A 17,660-nucleotide genomic window follows, 5' to 3' on the forward strand; every position below is an offset into this window, starting at 1 on the left:
AGTCTTAATGCCCATCTTACAGATGAGGTAACTGAGGCACAGAGAAGTTAAGTGACTTGCCCAAAGTCACACAGCTGACCAGCAGCAGAGCAGGGATTTGAACTCATGGTCTCTGACTCCCCAGCCCGTGCTCTTTCCACTGAGCCACACTGCTTCACACAAGAGAAGCACAGCCTGAGCCCATTAGTTCAAGAATCAATAGCCAAACCCAAAGCATCAAAGTGCAGCGCTAGCCAGTGCTCAGCTGGGATTATTGGTCACCTCTTACACAGTTCAACTGCAAAACCTCCAGAACCATTTAGGAATTTTTGAATATTTTGGGGATGTCATAGATATTTCAACATATCACAGTTGGAGAAAAAAGGTAGGAATGTCTCATCACAGTTGGAGAAGAAAGAGTAGGGATGTTTATTTCATGTTACTTCGGTTTGGCAGGGGCATTACTAGTAATGGTAGGGGAAAAATCACTCCTAATAACCAGCTATCCTTTTCTCTGGCGGGTCAATTTTAATATAATATAATAATACTTTGAATTACTACAATGTTCCCAGTTTTCCAAAGTGCTCTCATATCAATTATCTCATTTTGTCATCATAAGGTCCCTGTGAGAGAGGGAGAGGCCATTACTATTATCTCCTTTTACAGATGAGAAAACTGAGGCACAAAAAATTTACATGCCTTGTTTGAGGTTGTCCAGCAGGAAAGTTGCAGAACAGGGACAGGAACTCAGGTCTCTGGCACCCAGGGTCTGGGATCTTTCCACACTGGAATGAAACATAGTCTAGGTACCACAAAAAAACTGTCAAACTTGTCTCATCTAATTATATTGTACCTATCCCAGTGCTTAGTACAGGGTTTGGCATGTAGTAAGGGCTTAAGAAATATCATCCTCATTATTATTATTATTTTTATCATCATCATCCCCCTCTCAGGGCCACACATGGAGAGTTCCCAGGACTCTACCAGTGTCAACTATAGGAGGGAGAGTCAGGCAGAGGCCTATCCATTCCATTCCTAGCTTGGGCAGTGGCTAGTGAGTGGAAGGAAATCTGTTACAAGTCAAAACTCACCTGTGCTGGATGGCAGTGATATAGGAGAGAATCAGGGGCAAAGACCCAAATTTACTGCATGGAAGGAGGCATTGGTAAACCACTTCCGGATTTTTGCCAAGAAAACTCTATGGATCTCCTACCAGAATGACTGCAGATGGAGGTGAGGCATTCCAGGAGAGATGTGTCCATGGCGTCACTATGGGTCGAAGATGACCCGATGGCATAAGACAAGGCATCATCATTATCACTGTCTTTACCCCACCCACTTTATCCCATGATTAACATAGCTCTTTGGGATTCTGTCCTATACTTCTAGAAGATACTGAGTACTTTGCTCTGCCCAGAGAATTCTGCAGATGTCCTATTTTCACTTCTTACTGATTTCAGGGGTTGTCTCCCTCCATCTTTCCCTCTATTCCTCAGCATTTCCACTAAGAAAGAGACAGCAGAACACCAGGCTTCGTAACCCTACAGAGATCTCAGCTTGTGACCCCAGTCATAAACAAAGTTTCTGCACCAGTACTCAGCTATTTCAACAGTGAGACTGCAACTGTGATTGGAAGCTTGGTCTGTCCTCCATGCAAATAAACAAGATCACATTGTCAGTATCAGAAGGGCAAGCTGGAAGAGCATAGCATGACATGAGATTAAATGGCATGACTGAGCTACCTCAACCCAAAGAAAGCAACGTAATGAACACGCATTATAATGAAATAAACAGAGGTGCTATCGCCATGACTTTCCATTTCTGGTCAGTCCATTCACTTTGCGACATATGCATGTCCTGGCCACTCATCTTCTCCCAGTCCATATAACAGGTTGGTTGCAGACATTGAAAACACACTCAAGTTTTGTTTTCCAGTCAATATTATCTATGAAAACTGGGGAATCCATTCAGAATTTACAATAAGCCAAGCACCATACGAAGCTATGGGGGAGAAAAAAGCAGTTCGGACTCAGTTCCTGACCCATTGCCTAATCCCCATTTTTACAGATAAGGAAACAGAAGCCCAGAGAAGATAAGGTATTTGCCCAAAGTCATAGAGCAGGCAAGTGTTGGAGTCAGGTGTCCTGAATCACAGATTCACCATCTTTTCTCTAGACCATGATGCTTCTCTATATCTCATCCAAGTTTTTTGGCCAGTGCACTCGTTTTATTTCATCAACAAACATGTTGACTGTAATGCTGTAGTTTACCTCTGTAGAACCAGACAGAAAATTGGACTGTGCTCATTATATAAATAACGATCAATATAAAGATAGTTCCTATTTCCTTCAAAAGAGAATGGACTTGCTGAAGCACCTGATCTGACTGAAGATAAGCATGGCTTCTAAGGACAACTTAACTAACATCCATCAGTCAAACCTTCTGCTTTAGACATCTTCTACACCTTGAATGATTCATTGGAATTCACACCCAAGGATCTGTAAAGCCATTCGGTGTCTCTGGGCACAAGACGGTTGGGAAAAAAAAATCCCATTGCACCTTTTATTCCCTCTAATCCAACTTCAAAGTGAGAGTTTGACTAAACCTGGATCTGTGTAAAATTTAAAAGGGAAAAGGCCGTTTCCCTCATCTAAAATGAGCAGATCATCAAATAATTCAGTGAAGGAGGCAGGTGTGGACAGATATTTTGAAAACATCTATGTTTCATGGAGATCAATACACAGATTTTTAAATAAGCCTCAAAACAAATCATAGATGTTACTGTGACTGACACCAGTGGGGAAACTTGAAAGTAATAGTCTAACAAAGAGGTTCATAAAGTTGACAAAAAGCCAATACTATCCTGAAAGAAATGACCTTGCTCTATCCATTCCATGCATTAGAAACTATTCAGCTCTTAGTGAGGGAGGCAGCATCTCTGTTGAAGAAAATACCTGTGTGATCTACAATATGACTGACAACAAACATAAGGTGACGATGACTTCCCTGAGAGTCAAGGTTTTTTGCTTTTTTTTATGGTACTTGTTGAATGCTTCTATGGGCCAGACGCTGTACTAAACACTAATATGGATATGATGTGGGTGAAAGGTTTGTGAGAATCATAGCAGGGGGCAGAACAGAGATGCCAATTAATCAAGCCAATGCAGAGTTGTCCTTCTATTGGAAAATAATTCTGTTGGCTACAAAAATTTCATTCATAAGCATGAGTGTCACTGAGACAGTCTCTTGCCTCTTTGCACAATGAACCCATGAAAATATAGCTGTGCATCTTTTCTGGTACCCTGCCAGTCGGGTGAGCACCGCTCCATCTCCAATGTTTGCAAGGGGCGATTGGTTATTGTGATGTATTTGAAGGTTCTCAGCCCTAAATCCTGGGCTATAGACTGCAGACAGTAAGCTCGCTGTGGCCAGGAAATATGTCTACCAACTCTGTGGCACTGTACTCTCCCAAGAGCTTAGTACAGTACTCTGCACACAGTAAGCACTCAGTAAATACCACTGACTGAATGATAAAGAGCTCCCGGAGTCACATAAGAAGGGCCCAGACCCCAATTATCCCCCACCAGCTCCACTGGCTCTCTGCTACATGCTCTCAAAATCCCTGCACCCCCATTGCTGCCACCACAACCATCTAGATATTCTTCCCAAAGGTGAAGAAATCATTAAGGAAACAACTACCAACCTCTTCTAGGGGCTGCCTACAGGAAGCTCACAGAAGAAAATGCTTATCCCGTACCCAGCACTCCCCAGGTCCAAGGGTCTCTCCCTGGATTCTGGAGCTTCTTCTCCAAGTCCTATGGTGGGAAGACACCAAGATCTGAGATCTCAACAATGCTTAATGGGTTCTCAATTTGGTAACAATGAATACAATTCCTGTTCAAACCGCCTTTCCTTAGATCTACTATTTTACCCCACTCCAGGGACTTCTGAACTTCCCAGTAGGAATCCTGGGACTTACATTCTTCCTCTTCTTCCTCTTCTAGGGAATCCTATGATTCATCCTCACCCTCTATGAGTTCTTTGGAAGAAGGGCCTCAGCATTCATTCTCCCCCTCAAGAGAAGGATCCACGCTCCTTGGAGTCCTAATTCTGGCCCCTGAACCTCCTGGATCTTTTAACCCTAACCTGGGGTCCTCTCCAATCTCTTTCTCTGCCCTGTTGCCATTCAGGATCGCAGCATGAGCTTTTCCTGCATCCTGCTCAAGAAACACAGTTAACAACCCTCCCCCATCTCTGTATTTCTTTCCTTCTTTCTTTCTCTCTCTCTTTCCCTCTCTAAAGGGTACTTAAGTAATATACTGTGTGCCAAGCATTGTACTAAGTGCTGGGATAGATACAAGGTTGGACACAGTCCCTGTCCTACATGAGTCTGCCAGTCTTAATCCCCATTTTACAGATGAGGTAACTGAAGCACAGAGAATATAATTGACTTGCCCAAGGTCACCAATAAGACAAGGGGCAGATCTGAGATAAGAATCCTGGTTCTCTGACTTCCATACCTGTGCTCTTTCCATTAAGCTACACTGCTAAAATGGCAAGGGTCTTCGCCTCCAACTACCTAGTCTCTCTTACTTCCTCCGTAGTCCTTCTCTCTGATCATCTTGCCAGGGATTTACATTTATCTCAGGAAGGGCACCCTTTCAGGGTCACACCTGGAGAGTTTCCAGTACTCTACCAGTCTCAGCTTTAGGAGGGAGAGTCAAGCAGAGGCCTATCCATTCCATTCCTAGTTTGAGCAATGGCTAGCCAGTGGAAGGCAATCTGCTACAAGTCAAAACTCAGCCATGCTGGGCAGCAGCAGCATGGAGAGAGTCGAGGGCAGAGTCTCTAGTTTACTGCGTGGAAGGAGGCAATGGTAAACCACTTCCAGATTTACACCAAGTAAAATCTATGGATCCACTACCGGAATGATTTCAGATGGAGAGCGGGATGTTCTGGGAGAGATGTGTCTGCTGGTGTTGCTATGGGTCGGAAACGACTCAACGACATAAGACAAGACAAGACAGGATCATGGAGTGATCCTATTCCCTTTCCTAAGCATGGGGGGCCAGTCAGGCCACAGTCCTCCCACCAGCAAGATATGTGCTTGAATTGTTTTTGCAATAGTGATGATGATTTGCATTCCTCAATCCACACTTCCTTATGGTCTAACCCAATGCTTAGTGCAGTGCTTGGCACAAAGTAAGCACTTAAATATCATTTTTAAAAAATAAATTGAGACTGAAGAGCTTCAGCTCAAGGGCACTAAAGAGAGCAGACGCTGTTTTTTTCTAAATATGAGGTCACGCCCTTTTTGAGCCCCTCAATTATTTACACTGGGCACTGATGATAGGGAAAAGTGTATCCACTTACCCCTCTTCACCAGACAACTTACACAAAGTGTTTGTTTTATTAAGAAGCAAGAACCTTGGAAAATCATACATATTTAAAGGTGCTACATTAGATAGGTCAATAAGCACAATGCGATGGTGCTGATTTAACTCAGCCTCAGCTCAGTGATCTGAAAAAAATCCAATAAACATATAAAATAAGAGTTTTTTTTAAATCAACTCACCTTGGAACTTGTACTTTTTTAATCAGTAACTAAGCTATTACTAGTGCAAACTAGTCTACAGGACCCAAAGGAAAATAAGTTTTTGTTTTTCACTAAAAGTTGGTCCAAAATAGCAGTGATTCCAACTCTATTGAAGCAATATCTGAATTACATGTTTCATTTTTGATAGATTCATGCTGTTTCTTTTCAAATGAAGGCTTTCCAAAGTTAACTACCATTCATAATAAATCAATTAATCAATTGTATTAATGAATGCTTACTGGGCACAGAGAATTCTACAAGCGCATTCCTCAATTCCTCTCCCAAGGAGAGTAAAATACAATAGAGTTGGTAGAAATGGTCCCTGCACACGATGAGCTTACAGTCTAGAGGAGCTAACAGTCTAGAAGGTTGAAAATGATATCCTGAATTGACAGTAATATTACATATTGTTTCTCATGTTCAGCTGAAGTACATTTTATGATCTAAAAACAGCCAGCTGTTTAGATTGTTTCATTCCACAAGAGGTGTACCAACTGAACTGCTTTATCTTCAGTAAATACTGAGCGACCTCTGGTTCATACTTCCAATCACAAAGTTAGACCACGGAAAGGTTAGCATCATAGGTTTGACCTTTTTTTTTATTTGTTTATTCATTTATTTCCAGTTCCCTATTGCATAATCAGTGCCTATATTTCCCTACCTACCAGCATTGTTGTAAAAGTAAATTGAGATGTGAAAGGGTTTACACTATCATTATTATTATAAAAATTAATTCAGGGAATTCTAATTCTCTTTCCCAGCACACATTGAGATTATTCCACATCTTTGATAACACTTTTTCATCTTCTGAAGAATTGATCCATTTTGTTTCATTACAATTTTATTAAGATATCTAATTTTAGTGTGTTTCAAATATTCTGATTTTTCAAGAACATTATGTACCAAATACATTAGGAAAAAGGCCAAAATATTATCATAAAATTTTTCTAACAAAGCCTGATATTTGATCACTTATCAAAACCTACTAGATGAAAGCTTTTTTTGGAGCAATCAATAAATGAATCAATAATATTCTGCCACTTGCCTGCTGTGTGACCTTGCACAAGTCACTTGACATCCTTCTACACTACAAGCCCCTCTAGAGACTATAAACTCCTTGTGGAAAGGGAACATATGTACCAACTCTGTTATACTGTACACTTCTAAATGCTTGGTACAGTGCTCTGCACACAGTAAACACTCAATAAATATAAATGATTAATCTGTACCTCAGTTTCCTCATCTGTAAATCATGATTGTGTCAAATGCAACAGCATCTCTTCCAGTTATCATAGTTCAATGATTATTAAGGGAAAAATGATGACAGGGCTAAAAGTAGGTATTACTCCATCACAGGGGGTAATTAAAAAATACATTTTTAAAAACTTAACCAGCCCTGCACATGCTCCCAGTATTTGTGGTGTGAGAGGCTGACAGCACAAATCAGATTAAACGAGGCAGTTTGGTCTATGTGATATTACAGAGGCCAGTTGTCATTTTTCCCACTAACTAAAACAACAAAGAGCTGTTCTGCAAATCTCCTAAATAAAAAAGCAATCTCGCTTCTGGCAAGCGGATCGACCATGGCCATTTTGTACAAATGAATCTGTCATGATTTCATTTGTGTGCAAGCTTGATCATCTGAAACAGCCGAAATAGCAAGCTCTGAGGTGGATATTCTCTATTCATTTATGAGAGGCTGCTTCTTCATCTACAAACCCCAAATGATAAATAACTCCTGCTGCTGAAAGAACACACTGAAAATAATGAGAAAACTAATCTTAGTTTTAAAAACTTGAAATACTTTTCAATAAATGTCAATTTTACATATCATTCTACTACTGCTTTGTGTTAATAAATTGAAATAAATTGAAATTGATCATTTCCCTCTATCTCATCATCAAAATAATGGTGTTTACTAAGCAGTATTTGTCAAGCATTGTACTAAGTGCTGGAGTAGATACAGAAGAGTGAGGTTGATCATAGACCCTATCCCACATGGGGCTCACAGTCTAGGTAGAAGGACGTAGGATTTAATTCCCATTTTAATGGAAACAAACTCAGATAACTTAAGTGACTTGCCCAAGGTCACACAGAAGAGATGTGGCAGGGCCAGGATTAAAACCTAGGTATCTGACTCCCAGCCATTTGCCTTTTCCACAAAGCCACACTGCTCCTCCAGCTAACAGGAACCAAAAGAGTAAATGATAATAACTGTGATATTTGTGAAGCACTTTTACTATGTGCCAGGCACTGTACTAAGCGCTGGGGAGATACAAGCAAATCAGGTTGGACACAGTCACTGACCCACATGAGGCCCAAAGTCTCATTCCCCATTTTATAGCTGAGATAAGTGAGGCATAAAGAAGTGAAGTGACTTGCCCAAGGTCACACATCAGACAAGTGGTAGAGCTGGGATTAGAACCAATGACCTCCTGACTACCAGGCCTGTGCTCTACTGCATTTTCCATTTTTCGTTTCTTGGAATTTCATGCCAAATGCCACTTCCACTTGCTCTGGATGATCTTCAGTGCAGATGGGAACAAAATGAAGTAGCATTAAAAAAAGGATATTTTCTTGAAACCAACCACATAAAGCTCAGACTGGTAGTTTTGAATGTAATCAGAGTTTCTCTGTCCCAATATATGGTTCTAAATTCTCACTTCTCCCCAACTCTTATTATTCAAGCTCACTAGTACCAGAAATGTTCTTTTAGGCAAAACCATTCCAAATGCTTTCTGAGTTGGAAGCTCCTGATTCCAAATGCAATCCTTGGAGGCAAGGCTTACGGCAACATAGCTTTGTTGGAAAAGTCATTTGAAGAAAATGGATGAGAACAGGATGCCCAAGCAGCTGCTGTGGAAAGAACTGAAAGGGAGGACCTGCAAGTCGGTTGGGTATGAGAACCAATTGGCCAACATAGTTAAGCACAGCATCAAACATCATGGTATAGCAGGGGATTGCTGATACACAGCAGCAGCAGAGAGACCTGCCGGGCCATCTCCGTGAGGGGAGACTTCACAAAGACTGGGAGATTATTAGTAGTAATGTTACTAAGCACCAGTGGGCAAACCACTGCTACTGACCACCGGGTAAATCAATCAATGGTATTTATTGAGCACTTACTGTATGAAGAGCATGGTACTAAGCACTTAGGAGAATAAAAAGAGTTGGCAGACATGTTCCCTGCCCACAATAAGGGTGGCTTAGTGGCAAGAGTATGGGCTTGGAGGTCAGAGGACGGGGGTTTGAATCCCGGCTCCACCACTTGTCTGCTGTGTGACTTTAGGCAAGCCACTTCACTTCTCTGTGCCTCAGGTACCTCATCTGTAAAATGGGGATTAAGACTGTGAGCCCCACATGGGACAACCTGATTACTTTGTATCTACCCCAGCACTTAGAACAGTGCTTGGCCCATAACACTTAACAAATACCGTAATAATTATTATTATTACAGTCTAGAGGGTGCTTCAGTCTAGAGGGAAATATACATGGATGAGAATCAGACCTTGCCTCTTTGATCCTCCAGAGTCACAGTGCTCTGCACGTAGTAAGCGCTCAATAAATACGAATGAATGAATTAGCAACCTAAGAACAACAGAGGATGAGGGAGGTTGCGCTGGACACATAAGAAGTGATGAAATAATGAAAACTAGGACAACAATAAACGTAATCAGAGCAAAAGGGTACTGTGCCTAGAGGAATGTTTTCAGGATTCCCATGGCCAACACTGAAGACTGACAGAGGCCCTGCATGGGACACCCACATCAATACAAGGAGCAATCTATGTGGTATCCACTTGGAGTGAAATGGGTGGCCAGTTGGGCATCATTACTGTCCACTACACAACCTTTCATGGATAGGATCTCCCCAGCAGCAGTATCTTCTTAAATGAAGGGGAGCTGGTGCATACGTGAGTTTTCATAACTTCAAGAGCTGCACTACAATATCCTCCCAATGACCTCCTCAGGAACAGAAATGCACTTGTTAGTTTTACATGTGAATCGCTTGAACAGGTCATCGCTTTCACCGGGCAACCATCTTGGAGCTACAGTATGTTATTCTAAATCATCTTTGAGAGTGTGGGATACACAATTTTGAAAGTCATCATCTGCTTATGATTATGGCAAGTAAATTTCAAAATAGTCAGCTTATCTTATATTAAAGTTTTAATTTTTAAGAGTTAATTTATTTGACGAGATTGTCCTCCATTAGTTATTAGATGGCTTCATTAAAATCAGCGTATTTTCTTATAAATGACACAGCTCTGGAAGAGCAGAAGGAAAATGAAAATGAAAACAGACTCATGGACATTCAGCATGATGGGATTTAACAAATTGGAAAGGGAGATAAATGAACTGGCACCTGATCAGTAAATCAGTTCCTTGTCATTTATTCACTTCTGCTCAATCACTATCTGGGCTTTGTTTGGTAATATTTAGGCAAATTATGATAAGTAGAAATGAAAATATTTATTTCTTTTTTGCGCAGACGTGTGTGAGCACTTACAAAATCATCTGTGTAATATGCTAAATGGGAATTTTAGCAAAGTCACCTGTGATGTGTCATTCTAAAAACACAACTCAAATTTGCCCTTAGATCTCATAAAAGCAATTAAACCCACCTTCTAGGTTTTATAAAGAATTTCAGGGACCTATCTCATTTTTAACTTTGCTGGGCAAGAAAAGGTATTTGGCTATTGGACATCTTAATTTATAGAACAATGTTTTGCTCATGTGGCATAATGGCTAACATGATAGACAATCATAATTGAAATCATGAATTAAACTAGGGCCTTCCTTTTATTACTTGTAAGACTAAAACTGCAAAAGGGAAAATATTACATTCTTCAAAACTATCATAAATCAAAAGACAAACTCAGCAGCAATAGAAAACTTTTACCAGCAACAACCACACCTCCCATAATTCAGACATAGACACTTTAGAAATCAGGCTCCACATGGACTGTTGAGCACATTTCACCTTTTTGCCACCAACAAAATGAAATTATGAGTGGATGAAGACCTCCAGCATTCTGCTTGGCCTCAAAATTTATATGTCTGTGTTCACCACAGGTAACCTGAACATATAATTCCGGCTACTGTATGCCAAAGGTACGTTCAATGAATTAAAATTAACCTGAAATGTTTAGCTAAAAATTTAGTGTACATGCAATAAGAACTTGGAATGGTCATCCCAAACTTCTAAACATTCTTTTAAGGAAGGAAAGAAATATTTATCCAAGCAGAGGTTTTCTCATTTTAGGTTAATCCAAAAAGTATACATACTTCCTTTTTTTCCTAATTTTAAATATCAAGAAACAGTCTGCAGCAAGAATTACTGTATTATTCTTGATTACTACCTAAAGGTAATAAAGAATTGATTAGCAAGACCAATTAGTAAGTAATTAAACAGAACTAATCTAAAGACAGCACTATTTAAGAAGCTAGCTTTCTAATGGTATTACACTGGGATAAAAGGTGACAAATTCAAAAATAAATCTATTAATCACTCAGGAGAAAGATCACTTTCCTTTTTTTGGAAGGGAAGAGAGGATGTATATTGGCTTCAACATATAAGTTTAACTAAACATCAGAATTGTCTGAAGGATAGTAATCAATCAATAATATTTATTAAATGTCTAGGCTAGGCAGAGCTTTTTATTAAGCACTTGGGAAAGTACAGCATAACACAATCCTGCTCTCAAACATTTGACGAAATGTGTTTTAGCTAATAAGCCCAGTTCCCCCATAATATGTGTGTGCATGTATGTGAGTGAGAGAGACAGAGAGAGTGTGAGAGATAGGGAGAGTAAGTGTTCAGCAGGGAGAGGACTACTGAATCATTTCAGAACCTTGTGTCCATGACCTAAAAAATGAAAAGGGCAAAAGATGTGAAGTGGGAGACCTGTTGTTAGATCTTGACCAAGTTACTTAACTTTCCTGGACTTCATATTCCTCATCTGTAAAGTAGGAATGAAATACTTGTTCTTTCTCACTTTTAGACTGTGAGTCCCAGGAGGAATGGGGATGTGTCAGGTCTGGTTATCTTATATTAACTCCAGCACTTAGTGCAATGTGCATATAGTAAGCACTTAATACCATCATTAATATTAAATATTTCCTGGATCTGGGGCAAAGCACTCTACTGGACTCAGTGAGGTTGGAGAACAAAACAGACAACATAAACTCATTCAGATGTTAGATGATCATATAGACATGGAAACACTGATCATATATGTACTTTAGCAATTACATTATTTACAAGAATTAAAACACCTTTATATGGACCAGACCTAGTTTGACTAAGGGAATTTGAGATGTGGCTGACACAGTTTGCCAAATATAAACCCTCTTCATCAGCTAAACCCCAATTTAGTGGTTGAACTGCACAGCCTTCTTGAAGGTCCAAAGATGCTCTTGAGATCATATCGAGAAGCATTATGGCCTTATGGATAGATCTGGGTCTATGAGCCGGAGGACCTCAATTCTAATCTCGGCTCCCCCTCTTGTCTGCTGTGGAACCTTGGCCAAGCCACTGTCCTTTTCTGTGCCTCAATCTACTCATCTGCAAAAATGGTGGATTAAATCCTACTCCCTTCTACCTAGACTGTGAGCCCCATGTGGGAAAGGGACTGTGCCCAAACTGCTAATTGCAAATACTCCAGCACTTAGAATAGTGTTTGGCACATATCACTAAAAATATTTTTCATTACGATTATTATCTGAGCTTGCAACTGGGTCTACTAAAATAGGCCTTGCAGCATTTTATTTGCTACTTGAAAGCCTGGTGTCATTTTCATTTTTCCAAAAAAGTCACCCCATTTCTAATGGTGCTGCTATAACAGTTATTATCATTATGGCATTTAATAAGCTATTACTATGTCTTTTGGAAGCCATACTAATTATTTCAGCCCATTACCCAGTCACTGGGAAACTACTCACTTTGTGCACCAAATGGTAACTTAGTGTGCTAAAAAGAATTGATGAAGTTCCACACTTCATCTAGCTTCCACCCTGATACCGTGATACTTAAATGTTGGGGAATCTGATTTACTCAAAATTCAGTGGGAGACTCTTACTCCCACTTGCTCCCATTCCCTTGGTGCTGACTTTAGAAATGGAGCTAAAAATTACTAAGGTTTACTCTTTTGAAACATTGCAACGAAGTCATTTAGTGTGGACCATATCTTATTCTAAGAAAACCATTCATTTTGAAAAGAATCAATTAGAAGGTATTATCAAAGGCTAATACAAATATCAAAACATTTCTCATTTATATCCCAAATTGAGGATTATAAATACCACCTAATTGCTCTTCCAGATTGCCTATTGAAGCATCCATCAGCTAAAGGGATTAACATGCTTTATTTATGCTTATGGATTTATACACATTTTAAATTTGTATTAACATTATTAACCACATAACCCTTAAAGCAAGTTAATGAAAATATTTAGTTTCACCACTGTAGTCAAATTCTGGAAGGCAAAAAGCAACAGAAGTTGCCCCAGCTAATTAGTAGAAAGCTAACTGTCCTTACAGGGCCTATTTTTTCTTTAAAAAACAGATTAAAACAAGAAATGTTTAAATTCCTAAAAGGTAGAAATAAGGACAGTTTCATAACAAAGTAACTTCATTATTACTGGAATTGTCTGTCAAATACACCACTGAAAGAGATTAGCAACAGATGGCATTAACACCTACTTAGTCTCTAGCATTTGCATGAATGTGTTGATTTGATTCCTGCCTACTTTGGAATAAATACTCCAAGTTTGGCAATACCTTTTTAACATGTGAAACAAATATATTTATTTGTATACTAGAGAACTAAAATTATGAGAATACAAAAAGGTACACTAGTCTCCTTGATTTGATTTTCTACTTCCTTGTCTTTCATTGCCATCCAGGTTAGAGTATTCACTACCAGTGTAAGTAGAAGTGTTAATATGAACCGAACTTCCAAAAGAGTATTAAAGAACCTATTGCTGAAAAATATTAAAAAAATAAACATTTGTTGCTTTCAAATCGGGAAACAAAATCCTCAGAGATACTTCATAGAGGAGTAATCCTCTGGATTTAGTGGTTTAGTGGTATTTAAGCACTTATTATGTGCCAGGCACTGTACTAAGCACTGGGAGGGATACAAACAAATCGAGTTGGACACAGTCCCTATCCCACATTGGGCTCACAGTCTTAATTCCCATTTTACAGTTCAGGTAACTGAGGAACAGAAAAATTAACTGATTTGCCCAAGGTCACACAGAAGACAAGTGGCAGAAATGGAATTAGAACCCAGGTCCTTCTGATTCCCAGACCCATGCTCCATTCCTTAGATTATGCTGCTTCTCTACTGCAAACTCCTTCTGGGCAGGGAATGTGTCTACAAACTCTGTTATATTGTACTCTCCCAAACACTTAGTTCAGTGTTCTGCACACAAGTGCTCAAGAAATATGATTGATAGCTTTCACGGAAAATCAAAATGAAAATGAATTTAAGATGTCAAAATTTGGTTCTCTTTGGTATAAATATCTTCCTTCTGTTCTGCTCAATTGCCCTTTCCTAGCATGACCTGGCTGATGGAGGGCAGCCAGTGATTTTCTTTAACCAATCATTTTCTTTAACACGGGCTCTTCCAAAGTATAACGCAGGTCTTTTTTGTCAGATGGATGCTTGTATATCAAAAGCAGAAGTCAAATAGGGAATCCATGGGGTCACTTATTGCTACTCTATGAGCAGAAATTCTATGAAGGTTTGTAAGCCAAGAGACAGATTTATAAATGGTACCTGGCACTATAAGCAGTAAGCGCATCTTGCGTAAACTAAGTACAATCTTCACGTGTTTGGGGGATGAATTGTCAGTGGTGTATAGGTTTCTTCAGTTATTCTCTCATGCATAGATTTCATGCTATCTTTGGTACCAAGCACATACATATTACATATGCACCACTAGCATACTTTTCTATTCATACCCCAAGAGTAGAATCCATTCTTAAACACCATCTGCTCTTATGTGTAGAGTTACACTACCTACTGAGTGAGAATCTGAGTTCCACCAATCAGTCCTCATTCCATATGGCTACATAGTCCTGTTTCCACACTGCCAAGCTTGACATTCACACAAACAGTTTATTACAGGAAAAGAAACACTCAGGATAAAATGTGGAGGTAGGAAGGGGGAAAAAATAAACGAAACTCAAGCTATAAATAAAATCCAAGAGTGCTATGCCCTAGAATGAACTGTGAAACAGTCTAAGAAAAATCTACTGTACTTTTTTATGGTATTTGTTAAACTCTTACGAGTTATCAAGTACTGTCCTAAACGTGTGGGTAGATACATTCAATCAGGTTGGACACAGCCCCTGCCATGCAAAGAGCTCACAGGCTAAGAAGGAGGGAGAACAGGTTTTGAATTCCCGTTTTACAGTTAGGAAACTGGGGCACAGAGAAGTTAAGTAACTCGCTCAAAGTCAAACAGAGGAGCAATTGTCAGAGCTGGGATTAGAACCACACCTCTGGCTCACAGGCCCATGTTCTTTCCACTAGTCCATGCTGCTTCCCTAAGCAGTTGATAATTTTCTTCGAATTAAGCTCTAGAAAGTGGTAATATTAAGGAAATGATCTTTTCCCTTTGCCTCACCAAAGGCCTGAGGATACTTTCGCTATCTTAGAAGCATGGTATGTATGTGAAAGTAGAATCTTCTCGAGGAAGATGATGCTAGCCTTGCTCTATCTAGGTGAGGATGAAGCACTGTTGCTAGTTTTCATTTATTGTGTGAGATACTGTCAAGCAACCAGATGTACAAATATGTCAAATTCAGCATTAGAACAGAGCTCGGTGATGCAGGGAGACAGGATTCTGGAATGTGTTAAACAAAACTGTAGCCTGATCTATATTAAAAGCCAATTTCAAGAACTAACAGTGCTGCTTCAAAAGCTTTTACTTGATAGCAACCTAAAATGGTTTAGAAGGTAAGGGACCTTATTCCCTCTCTTTAGGGGAGTTAGACTCAGATGGTTGGCCCTATGAGATTCTATAAATAGAATCCAGGAGGATTCCAGTGGTGTTCAGGGCCATCAAAGAGGGCATGCAGAGAAAACTGCTCTACTTTCAGGGCTTTATGGGCCTCAGCCTAACACAGAGTCACTGACCTCCCTTCTCAGGCTCCTTTCCTCAATGACCCAGCTTGACCCTACTGTCCTTGAAACATAAGCCTTCAAAGAAGGTATGGAAAACTCCAGGGAAGAGAAGCAGAGTACCATCGCTCACCAACATTGCAAAATGGTCAGAGTGAAAGATGGGTGAAATTCTACATTCCTAATGCTAAGGAGTGGCAGCATAGCCTAGTGGAAAGAGCCCAGGCTTGGATGTCAGAGGACCTGGGTTCTAATCCCAGCTCTGCCAATCCATCAATCAGTGGTAGGACAGATAGAGAAGAATCTGTTTAATCAGATTCCATATCTTTGAGGATAATTATTAAGAAGAGTATTGCTGACCAAGTTGTCCTCTCTTCCTACAGAGGACCATTTGCATTGTTCATCCGGAAAATAGATAGAACTTCTTGCTTGGTTTAGGTGTGCCAAGATGTCATTGGCTGAACCAACTGTTCCTCTGAAGAAATATCCAGTTCTAGTTTCTATGATTCTATGATCATCAAGTATGGATATTTATTCTTTGAATTAAAATTCTGTCCAAGAAAGAAGAAAAGAAGATTCAACAGAATGAACTGAACAAAAGAATAGCAACAACCAATATTGTGATATTCAAATCTCACAGTGCTTGGAATGTCAACAAAAATGGGTCATGCCATCTGTGGCTGGCACTCCCTTGGGATAATATGGGAAACACAGCCATTTATTTCTAACAACATGATAGGAAATGATTAAACTCTTATTCTGTGCCAAGCATTGCACTAAGCACTGGAATATATACATTATACCAGGCACAACTCTGCTCCCTTCTCAACCTACACCAATTCTCACGCAGTTGTTCAAACTGCAATTATCTGGACAATCCTAAATGAGGATTCAGACTGGCACATCATCAGCTGCAGGTGTCTCCTTAAACAGAGACAGATAAGGAGTTTGGGAAAGGGAAGCAAGCTGAGGTTTAACCCGTACTTCACTGTTATGGCAACCTCATGCAGCTGTTGGGCTGTACTACACTAGAGGCTGTTTACAGAATATCTTCTCATTTTGATATCGACATGGAACTTCCAATGTCTTTTCTTCACTTCTATTCAGAGCATATGTGCAAGCCATAAAGCTGAGCTTCAGGGCCCAAGTTATCTTTCCCACCTAGAGGGGGGCCATGTGCTTTTGTACATATGGCTTCATCAAAAGTCACACAGGCGGGGTCACGCCCCGAGGTGGGACAGGACTTCAATCTTTTCTTGAACTACAGGTTCTTGCAGAGCTAAGATCAGGCTATGTTCCTAGGTTCAGGGATACACCTTGAGTTTAATTAATCAATCAAGCAATTGTACTTATCCAACACTTCTGTGTGCTGAACACTGTAGTAAGCATTTGGGAAAGTACACTACACATTCCCTCAAGGAGTTTACAGACAAAACTCAATACTTTAATTTCCACCTGCCCTAACAGGGCGAGGGTAAAACTTTTCTTTTCAGTCCCCGTTTTGTTCTCATTCAAGTGCAATGAGGTATGATCAAATCACACGTCAGAAGTGTCCAATAACCCATCTCCTTACCTGTCAGTGCTTTTATTGTGTTTTCCCTTGCAAAGATGACAGAGGTAGCACCAAGGTACAAATGAAGGTCAGGTCAGACAGACTAGAAAACAACGTTTTCAGGATTTTTCCCCTTGTACAGCAATTCTCCAGAGAAACTTCACTGGTGACTCTAGAGATGCTTTCTGGTGGAATCCTCGATTATGCTTCCAGTAACTATCAGACAACTGTTAACTATACTTAAGGCAATCAAGTATTTCAAGGAATTTGCTTTCTGCTTCACCATGCAAAAAACTGAAGGGGGGGGATAATTTTTTGATTCAATATCTCACCATTTCTCATTAGAGGCTATAAACCAAATGTTCCTTCCACCCATCCTCCCAACAGTTTGGAGAGAG

General features: G+C 39.9%; 1 protein-coding gene and 2 non-coding genes across 3 annotated transcripts in view; 2 read left to right on the forward strand and 1 right to left on the reverse strand.

Annotated features, from left to right (window-relative positions):
* HS6ST3 (heparan sulfate 6-O-sulfotransferase 3) overlaps positions 1–17,660 on the reverse strand; it is a 274,023-nt gene that overhangs the window by 145,525 nt on the left and 110,838 nt on the right. The gene's annotated exons all lie outside the window — the stretch shown is intronic.
* Positions 923–1,060, forward strand: LOC114814875. The gene has a single exon (XR_003762671.1). It is a non-coding gene; the product is annotated as a small nucleolar RNA SNORA7 (small nucleolar RNA).
* Positions 4,635–4,772, forward strand: LOC114814814. The gene has a single exon (XR_003762611.1). It is a non-coding gene; the product is annotated as a small nucleolar RNA SNORA7 (small nucleolar RNA).

The sequence above is a fragment of the Ornithorhynchus anatinus genome, chromosome 10 (assembly GCF_004115215.2).
Source record: "Ornithorhynchus anatinus isolate Pmale09 chromosome 10, mOrnAna1.pri.v4, whole genome shotgun sequence".
In the NCBI taxonomy this organism is placed as follows: domain Eukaryota; kingdom Metazoa; phylum Chordata; class Mammalia; order Monotremata; family Ornithorhynchidae; genus Ornithorhynchus; species Ornithorhynchus anatinus.